An 11,237-nucleotide genomic window follows, 5' to 3' on the forward strand; every position below is an offset into this window, starting at 1 on the left:
CAAACTTTGCTTTTATCCCTTTATGCCAAAAGTCACTAGATAAATAACATATGTACATCATGCTTAGTGGCTAATCACATCACTTCTTTCAAATTTTGACAGTAATTTGTAACTGCATAGCTATTATTTGGTTCATGAATAAGAACAGAAAGCCACTTATCCTTGGCTAAAGGAAGTGTTAAATTCTACTTTAGATTGAAGAATGCCATAAAAAGTAAATCTCAATGAGTTAGGCTAGGATTAAAGACAAAAAGTATAATTTAGTTGCCACCTTGAAAGGAAACGGTAATTCCAAGAAGGCTGAAGAATAATGTCATACTGCCATTAAAAGGTGGTTTCATCCTTTCAGAAATCAGCATGGATTGATTAATGTTGAGCTATTTGGTGAGGCTGCTGGTACAAATAAGAACATCGCTATACAATCTGCGCCTGGATTATGAGGGACATATATATTTAGTGTTCATTAGACAAGTGTTTTTCAAATGCAATCCAAAGAATAACTTATAAGATGAAAAACATAGGTTTGTGAAAAGGCTATAAAAGAGTTAAAAATTAATTATTTTTTAAAAGGTGATAACAGAATGAATTATGTCACCCCTAATTCATACGATAAAGTCCTGACATCCAGTGCCACAAAACATAATGATATTTAAAGATAGAACCATTCAACAGATAATATTAATAGGAAAAGTGTTTGTGATGAAAAGAATGAAGATATCTCACAGGTAGTGACATGGAAAAAGGAAAAAAAAAAAGCTTAGAATTAAAGGAATTCACAGTAATATTACATGACATTAAAACTGTAATGGTAAAAAGGACAAAAGATTAAAATTACTGTTGAAAACTGATCCAAATTTAGAAAGGAGAATGACAATTTTGCCTAAGCCTACTAAAGTTTTACACTTTGTTGTAAATTAGAAGGCAAGCAATGTTCAAATTACGTTTGATAAATTTCATTACAAAAAGTGTTTCTAATGTTTAAAAATGCATAATAATTTAATTGCTAGTTTTTCTTTTTCAATTCCCTATACATTTACAACTAAAACTAAGATAGTTTTTAATGTTTCAACAAAATTTTTAAAGATCATAGAACATAATGTTTTAACAAAATTTTTAAAGACCATAGAACAATGTGATTAATTTTTCTCATTAATTCTTAAGGGTTGCTTTGCAGTTTCAACTTGCATCATCAGTATTATAGTCCCACATTAGAGTGTAAGGTGAAAACTCCCTGAATTGGCCGCGCGTGGTGGCTCAAGCCTGTAATCCCAGCACTTTGGGAGGCCGAGACGGGCGGATCACGAGGTCAGGAGATCAAGACCATCCTGGCTAACACGGTGAAACCCCGTCTCTACTAAAAAACACAAAAAACTAGCGGGGCGAGGTGGCAGGCGCCTGTAGTCCCAGCTACTTGGGAGGCTGAAGCAGGAGAATGGCGTAAACCTGGGAGGCGGAGCTTGCAGTGAGCTGAGATCTGGCCACTGTACTCCAGCCTGGGCGACAGAGCGAGACTCCGTCTCAAAAAAAAAAAAAAAAGAAAAGAAAACTCCCTGAATTTTATCTCATTTGTATACAGTATTTTTCATTGTAATAGCATTTAACTGAAGAGAACGGCTTGAAGTTGAAACTATAACTGGGAGTTGGCCCATGTACAATTTTGCATGATGTACTTCATTTACTCTTTCATCACCTCATATTTATAATCAAATATTAATTTACAAATTTGTCATTTTATTTTATGTATATCTCTTTAAGTTTTTGGTGACATGTAGACAGCTCTCTGAATTCACTGATTGAAAACACTTTAAATTTTGGTAACTAGCCATGACACTTTAATCTCCTCTAGAATGACGCATTTTTTCTCTGGTAAATACTACTTTCTCAGTCAGTATTTCCTCATCTTTAAAATTCATCTTTTACTTCTCCGTTTATTTTTTCCTTCCCATATACAAAAGAAAAAGAGGAATATATGCTATTATTAGTAGTAGTTCCTTATACCAAACCATTTTAAATATAATATTGCCAATACCTTCTTCCAAATGAAACATTTTCCTTACCAGGTTCAACCGTAACAGTCAGTTGCAAAAATTTTTACTGCCTAAGAATACCTTTCACTTATTTTAAAGTAAGAACTTGTATTTATTTCCCAGTGTATTAATTATCTCTTCTTAATTTAAATGTCTTGTTAGTTGAATACCTAAAAATAGAATGGCAATTTCTCTTGATTTCATTGCATTTCAGTGCACTCTGATGTACCAAAAGTAAGATACCTACAAGGAGCGTTTAAAAAGACCTGTAAGACCATATTGCAGTTATCTCATATGCTTCATGTTTTTCTGACTCATTTTTTGGAGATATAATCCCTTCAATTATCCAATGTTTGTGTAATATTGCATTATATTCCTCCTGCCAAAGTTCTTACAGATTTCCAAAATTAAGAAATACTATGTTTAATAATCTGAACTCATGTTTTATTTCTGCAGTCCTCTCCTCCAATCTACTTCAACTTATTTGGTCATTCGCTACCTATACTTTCTAATTAAGAAAAACTGTCATCCTTTCATTATCTCAACTTCTTGTATCCCATTCTTAATCTACCTCTTCCTATGGTTTTGCCTTCATTACATTTTAAACCTCATTTCAACAATCCTTAGAAATTACACTATATGGTACCACCTCACTTTTAGTATACTCTCCCTTTCCTCATTATTAAAATGAAATTCACTCGTCAAACATAATAATTATTCCCTTAAATATAACTGACCACTCTCTCCCTCTTTCTTTCTACGTATCTCATCTTTGAATTTCCTTTTTTTTTTTTTTTTTTTTCTTTTGAGACGGAGTCTCGCTCTGTCGCCCAGGCTGGAGTGCAGTGGCGCGATCTCGGCTCACTGCAAGCTCTACCTCCTGGATTCACGCCATTCTCCCGCCTCAGCCTCCGAGTAGCTGGGACTACAGGTGCCCGCCACCACGCCCGGCTAGTTTTTTGTATTTGTATATAGAGACGGGGTTTCACCATGTTAGCCAGGATGGTCTCGATCTCCTGACCTCGTGATCCACCCGCCTCGGCCTCCCAAAGTGCTGGGATTACAGGCTTGAGCCACCGCGCCCGGCCTGAATTTCCTTTGTAAGACTTCAATCCTAGTTGAATCAACCCATCCACCTTATTCAAGTTCCTACTCATAAAGATAAACACTCCTTCCTCATCTTCAGTCTCAGCTGATACTTTTGCTTTATTTGTACGCACTATTTCTTCACCCAGCTATTACACGTAGTACCCATCAGTTATTTTTTCCAACTCTCTCTCTTCTCCCACCTTCTAATGTCAGATAGGCCCCAGTATTTGTTGCTCCCTTCTATTTGTTAATGTGTTTTAATCATTTATTTCCCACTTATAAGTGAGAACAAGCAATATTTGGTTTCCTGTTTCTGCATTACTTCGTTAAAGATAACGGCCTCCAGATCCATTCATGTTTCTGCAAAGGACATGATCGCATTCTTTTATATGACTGCATAGCGTTCTATGGTGTATATGTACAACATTTTCTTAATCCATTCTACCAGTGATGGACATTTTGGTTGATTCCATGTATTTGCTTTTGTAAATAGTGCTGTAGTGAACAGACACATGCAAGTGTCTTCAGGATAGAACACTTTATATTCCTTTGGGTATATACCCAGTAATGGGATTTCTCAACAAAACAGTAATTCTCTTTTTAGTTCTTTGAGGAATTGTCACATAGCTTTCCACAATGATTGGAATAATTTACACTATCACCAAAAGTGTATGTGTTCCTTCTTCGCTGCACCTTTCCAGCATCTGTTATTTTTTGACTTTTAAATAACAGTCGTTTGGACTGGTGTGGGATGGTATCTCATTGTGGTTTTGATTTTCATTTCTCTAGTGATCAATGATGATGATCATATGCCTGTTGACCACATGTATGTCTTCTTTTGAAAAATGTCTGTTCATGGTCTTTGCCCACTTTTTATTGGGGTTTGTTTTTTCTTGAAAGTTCATTCAAGATACTTATAGATGCTGGATGTCAGATTTTTGTCAGATGCATAGTTGGCAAAAATTTTCTCCCTCTCTATAGACTGTCTGTTTACTTTGTTGATAGTTTATTTTGCTGTGTAGAAACTCCTTAGTTTAATTATATCTCATTTATCAATTTTGATTTTGTTGTAATTGCTTTTGACATCATCATTAAATATTTGCCTGTTCCTGTGTCTAGAATGAGATTGCCTAGGTTGTCTTCCAAAGTTTTTACAGTCAAGAGTTTTACCTTTAAGCCTTTAATTTATCGTGAGTTGATATTGTGTATGGTGTAAGACAGGATTCCAGTTTCGATCTTCTGCATGTGATTAGCCTGTTATCCCAGCGCCATTTACTGAATCTGGAGCCCTTTCCTCTTAGCTTGTTTGTGTCAGATTTGTTGAAGATCAGATAGTGGCAATTATTTTCTGGGTTCTCTATTCCATTCCGTTGTTCTATGTGTCTGTTTTTGTACCAGTTCTATGCTGTTTTGGCTATTGTATCCCTGCAGTATAGTTCAAACCTGGGTAGTGTAAGCTTCGTTCTTTTTGCTTAGAATTGCCTTGGCTATTCAGGCTCTTTTATTGGTTTCATGAGTTTTAAAATAATTTACTCTAGCTCTGTAAAGAATGTCATCGGTAGTTTGATAGAAATAGCATTGAATATGTAAATTGCTTTGGGCAATATGGCCATATTAAAAATATTGATTCTTTCTAACCACGAACATGGAATATTTTTCCATTTGTTCGCGTCATCTCTGATTTCTTTGAGCATTGTTTTGTAGTTCTTATTGCGGAGATCTTTCACTTTCCTGGTTTGCTGTATTCCTAGGTGTTTTATTCTTTTGGGGGCAATTGTGAGTGTAATTTTGTTCTTAATTCGACTCTCGGCTTGACTATTGTTGACATGCAGGAATCCTAGTAATTTTAGTACATTAATTTTGTTTCCTGAGACCACTGAACTTATTAGCTCAAGGAGCTTTTGGGCTAAGACTATGGAGCTTTCTAGATATAGGATCATGTCGTCTGCAAACAGGGATAGTTTTACTTCCTCTCTTCCTATTTAGATGCCCTGTATTTCTTTATGCTGACTGATTACTCTGGCCTGGATTTCCAATACTATATTAAATAAGACTTGTGACAGAGGGCATCTTTGTCTTGTGCTGGTTTTTAGGAGGAATGTTTCCAGCTTTTGCCCATTTGGTATGATGTTCACTGTGGGTTTGTCATAAATGGCTCTTATTATTTTGAGGTATGTTCCTTTAATAACTAGTTTATTGAGAGTTCTTAATGTGGTGGGGTGTTGAATTTTATTGAAAGCCTATTATGCATCTATCGAGATAATCATTTGGATTTTACCTTTAGTAGTTCTGTCTATGTAATGAATCACATTTATTGATTTGCATATTTTGAACCAACTTTGCATCCCAGGAATAAAGCCTACTTAATCATGTTGAATAAGCTTTTTGATATGCTGCTGGATTCAGTTTGTTAGTATTTTGTTGAGGATTTTTTTCATCAATGTTCATCAAGGATATTGGCTTGAAGTTTCCCTTTTTATTGTTGTCTTGCTGCCGGGTTTTGGTATCAGGATAATGCTGGCCTCATTGAATGAGTTAGGGAGGAGTACCTCTTCCTCAATTTTTGAAACAGTTTCAGCAGAAATGGTACCAACTTTTCTTTGTACATCTAGTAGAATTCAGCTGTGAATTCCTCTGGTCCTGGGCTTCTTTTGGTTGGTAGGCTATTTATTACTGACTCAATTTCAGAACTCATTATTTGTCTGTTCGGTGATTCAATTTCTTCCTGGTACAGTTTCAGGGGAGTGCATGTGTCCAGGAATGTATCTATTTCTTCTAGGTTTTCTAGTTTATGTGCACAGAGGTTTTAATATTCTCTGATGGTCATCAGTATTTCTGTGGGATCAGTGGTAATATCTCTTTTGTCATTTCTAATTGTGTTTATTTAGTTATTATCTTTTTTCTTTTTATTTATTTCTTTTTTATTAGTCTAGTTAGTGGTCTATTTTATTAACTTTTCCCCAAAAAGACTCCTGGTTTTGTTCATCCTTTGAATGTTTTCTTCATGTCTCAATCTCCTTCAGTTAAACACTGCTTTTATTATTTCTTGTCTTCCTCAAGCATTGGGGTTGAATTTCTCTAGGATCTCTTTTATTAGGATATCAAATTGAGGTTTTTTATTAGCTTTTTGATTAGGGCATTTAATGTTTTGATTTTCCCCTTAACACTGCCTTAGCTGTGTCCCAGAGATTCTGGTATGTTGTATCTTTCTTCTCAATAACTCCTTTTTTTTTTGAGATGGAGTTTCACCCTTGTTGCCCAGGCTGGAGTGCAGTGGTGCAATCTTGGCTCACTGCAACCTTCGCCCTCTGGGTTCAAGTGATTCTCCTGCCTCAACCTCCTGAGTAGCTGGGATTGCAGGTGCATGCCACCATACCTGGTTGTTTTTTTTGTGTTTTTAATAAAGACAGGGTTTCATCATGTTGGCCAAACTGATCTGAAACTCCTGACCTCAAGTGATCCACCCTCCTTGGCCTCCCAAAGTGCAGGGATTACAGAACTTCTTTATTTCTGCCTTAATTTTATTATTTACCCACAAGTCATTCAGGAGAGCAAATTTTTCAATTTCCATGTAATTTTATGGTTTTCAGCAATTTTCTTAGTCTTGACTACTAACTTGATTGTGCTGAAGTCCAAAAAGTGGTTGTTATAATTTCAATTTTCTGCATTTGCTGAGGAGTGCTTTATGTCTGACTATGTGATTGATTTTAGAGTATGTGCCATATGGCAATGAGAAGAATGTATATACTCTGGTTTTGGCATGAAGAATTCTGTAGATATCTATCATGTCTGTTTAATTCAGTGCTGAGTCCTTGTCCTGAATATCTGTGAATGTTTTCCCTCAATCATCTGCCTGGGAATGCCAGTGGGATGTTGAAGTCTCTCACTATTATCATGTGGGAGTTTAAGTCACCAAGGTCTCTAAGAACTTGCTTTATGAAGCTGGTTGCTACTGTGTGGTATACATATATATTTAGGGTATTTGGGACTTCTTGTTGAATATAACCCTTTACCAATATGTAATGCCCTTCTTTGTATTTTTCTTTTATCTTTGTTGATTTGAAGTCTGTTTTGTCTGAAATTAGGATTGCAAACTTGGATTTTTTTTCCATTTGCTTGGTAGACTTTTCTCCATCTCTTTATATGTGTGTCTTTGCATGTGAGAGGTCTCTTGAAGACAGCATGCCGATGGGTCTTGGTTCCTTATCCAGCTTACCACTGTGTGTTTTATAATTGGGACGTTTAGCTCATTTATATTCAAGGCTTGTATTGATATGTGTGGATTTGATCCTGTCATCATGATGTTAGCTAGTTATTTTGCAGACTTGTTTGTGTGGTTGCTTTTTAGTGTCACTGCTTTGTGTACATAATTTTGTTTTTGTCATGGCTAGTAATGGTTTTTCATTTCCATATTTAGTGCTTTCTTTAGGAAGTAAAGCATGTCTGGTGTTAACAAACTTCTTCAGCATTTGCTTCTTTGAAAATGATGTTATTTCTCTTTCTCTAATGAAGCTTAGTTAGGCCTGCCATAAAAATCCTAGTTGGAATGTCTTTTCTTTTATAATGTTGAATATTGGCTTTTGCTGAGAGGTTTGCTGTTAATCTGATAGGCTTCTCTTTTAGTTGAGCTGTTGTTTCTCTCTAGTTGCCTTAAATTTTGTTATTTTCATTTTGACATTGAATAATCTGATAATTATGTGTTTTGGGGATGATCACCTTGTGAAGTAATTTACTTCACAAGATCTCTGCATTTTCTGAATTTGAATGTTGGCTTCTCTAGGTAGGTTGGAGAAGTTCTCCTGTATGATATTCTAAAATCTGTTTACCAAGTTGCTTCCATTCTCTCCATCTCTCTAGTGGACACCAATGAGTCATGGATTAGATCTCTTTACATAGTCTCTTATTTCTCAGAAGTTTTATTTATTCCTGTTAAATCTTTTATTTCTGTTTTTAGTCTAACTGTCTTATTTCAGGAAGCCAGTCTTCAAGCTCTGAGAGTCTGTCCTCAGCTTGGTCTATTCTGCTATTAATACTTGTGATTGCATTATGAAATCCCTGCAGGGGGGGATTTCAACCCTGCCAGATTGGCTATGCTTTTTCTATACTGGCTATTTTGCCTTTTTCTCCTGTGTCATTTTATTGTGATTCCTTAGCTTCCTTGGTTTGGGTTTCAATGTCTTTCTGCATCTCAGTACTCTTCGTTCCTATCCATATTCTGAATTTTACTTTTGCCACTTCAGCCATCCCTGCCTCATCCAGAACTCTTGCTGGAGTGCTAGTGTAGTAATTTGGAGGAAGAAGGCATTCTGCCTATTTGAGTTGCCAGAGCTCCTGTGCTGATTCTTTCTCATCTTTGTGAGCTGATTCCTTCAATCTTTGAAGTTGCTGCCCTTTGGAATGTTTTTTTCTTTCATCCTATTGGATGACCTTGAGGATTTTATTGTGGTATAAATTGGGTTCAGCCAACTGGCTTTGTTTCTGGAAGATTTTAAGAGGCTCAGCTCACATCTCTTGGTCTGTGTGCTCTAACTCTGGTGGGCTAATATTGGGCCCTGAATTTGTTCTCTGGCTCCATGAGGTTAGAAACCTAATGTGCTGGTGGGGCTAAGATGTTCCCACACCTCTAGTTCCAGCACTTTCATGGGTAGTACCAACAAAAGCATTTCTTTGGGTGTTGGTAGCAGTTCTGTCCTCATTTGCACTTGCCAGTGGCAGCAGCAGAACAGCAGGGTGCACACTCATGGCTGTGGCAGGTTGCTAGTGGGTGTTTGGAAACATTCAGTCTCTGCGTGGGCATCTGGAGCAGTGGCAAAGACAGCACAGCTTGCAGGGGTTGTGGGAACCCACTGGCACCTGTGCCTGCAGCCATGCTGGTGCAAGTATTAGCATATGTATAGGGCACTGGCAGCCACAGGACTGTATGTGGTCTCTGTGCATGTTCACACAGGCAGACATGGCCACTCAGGGCAGGAGAAAATCCATTGTTCCCTGTGCCTAGTTTACCTCTGGTGGCTGTGATGGCACAGTAATGGGGCACAGCAGAAGTGCAGAGCTGGCAGGCTCTGTTCCTGATGAAATTCCCACTGCAATGGCAGTATGGTGGGGGAGGAATGGCAGAGTGCATTCCTGCAGGCAGCAGTGACAGAGCAGGATGCACACACAAAAAAGTAATAGAGGGGTAGGGAAAGCAAAATCTACCTGTGTACACATGCCCAAGCAAAGCAATGTGGGTGATGGCCATGGGCCCAGGGGCACCTAGAGTGGGAGGAGGGAGTGGGCAGGTTGGTGCGTGACCAAAGGGGTCACCCCACTGGAGTTTTCCACTGGTCAGGTGCAGTTGGCCAGCCCAGGAGATGTGATGTGGTCCCCTAGGGCAACTGAGGTTGCACTGCAGGCAGGCACCAACAGGCTGTCTTTCTTCCAACCATGCTCAGTGCCTTTCCTGTGAAGATCTGTTAGGAGTGCAAAAGTCATCCTGATCTTTGGTGACAGCTGTTCCACCTAGCTATGTCTAGTTGGCCATCTTGCCCTGATACTTTTGCTATAATTTGCACTGAGAAAATAAAATAAAAACAGTCAAGAGATATTTCCAGCAGCCCTCATCACTTCTACCCACCTACCAGAATTATTCCTCACTTACTCTTTATTTCCTGTGACTAATATGAAAAAAATGTTCATGATTCTTGCTAAGACCAATCCCTCCACATGAGCATTAGGTACCACAACTGTTTCCTGTTTCTGCAAGGCTATCTTCACAACTATTTCTTTCTCTCTTGAAATCATTTATGGTTATCCACTGGATCATTCTCTCCAATGGTTTATGTGTCTGTTTGCTATGAGTATCATGCTGTTTTGATTACTGTAGCTTCATAGTATAGTTTGAAATCAGGTATTGTGATGCCTCCAGCTTTTTTCTTTATAATTTTTGCTGAATAACCTTGACCATTCAAGCCATTGCTTGGTTCCTTATGAATATAAAAAGAGTTTCTTCTAATTAAATGAAGAATGTTATTGGGAGTTTTATGGGAATAGCATTGAATCTATAAATTGCTTTGGGTTGTATGGCCATTTCAAAAACATTGATTCTTCCCATCCATGAGAATGGAACTTTTTTTATTTGTTTGTGTTATCTCTGATTTCTTTGAGCAGTGTTTTGTAATTTTCACTACACACGTCTTTCATCTCTTTGGTTAGCTGTATTTCTAGGTCTGTTATTCTTTTTGTGGCTATTGTAAATGGGATTGCATTATTGATTTGAGTCTTGGCTAAGATGTTGTTGGTGTATAGGAATGCTATTAATTTTCATACAGTGATTTTGTATCTTGAAAATTTGCTGAAATTTTTTGTCAGATCAATGAGTTGTTGAACAAGACTATGGGGTTTTCTTGATGTAGAACCATATCATTTGCAAACAGGATTGTTTGACTTCTTTTATTCCTATTTGGATGTCTTATTTCTTTCTCTTGCCTGATTGCTCTGCCAGGACTTCCAGTACTATGGTAAATATAAACGGTGAGAGAAGACATCCTTGTCTTCTGCCAGGTTTCTAGGAGAATGCTTCCAGCTTTTGTTCATTCACTATAATGTTGATTTTGAGTTTGTCATACGTGGTTCTTATTATATTAAGGAATGTTTCTTCATTGCCTGGTTTCTTGAGGGCTTTTCACATGAAGGGATGTTGAATTATTTTAAAATCCCTTTCCACATCTGTTGAAATGATCATGTGTTTGTTGTTTTAAGTTTCCTTTATGTGGTGAATCACATTTATTGATTTCCATAAGTAGAATCAGGAATAAAGCCTAATTGATCACAGTGGATTTGCTTTTTGATATGCTACTGGATTCAATTTGCCAGTATTTTGTTAAATATTTTTATATCACTGTTGATCAAGGATATTGGCTTGCAGTTTTCCTTTTTTGTTGTTTTTCTGCCAGGTGCACTGATAAGACAGCATTGGCATGGTGGGGTGCATGTGCACACAGGTACCAGCTGGGAAGAGAAGTTAAACTCTGCCTTTGTAAAGTAATGTGGGGCGTGGCTGGAAATGAGTGCTTGCTGGCAAAAATAAATAAATAAATAAAACATGAGGGAGTCTGTGATGGATGGAGGGCACAGGAGGGC

Source organism: Macaca fascicularis, chromosome X, assembly GCF_037993035.2.
Source record: "Macaca fascicularis isolate 582-1 chromosome X, T2T-MFA8v1.1".
Lineage (NCBI taxonomy): Eukaryota > Metazoa > Chordata > Mammalia > Primates > Cercopithecidae > Macaca > Macaca fascicularis.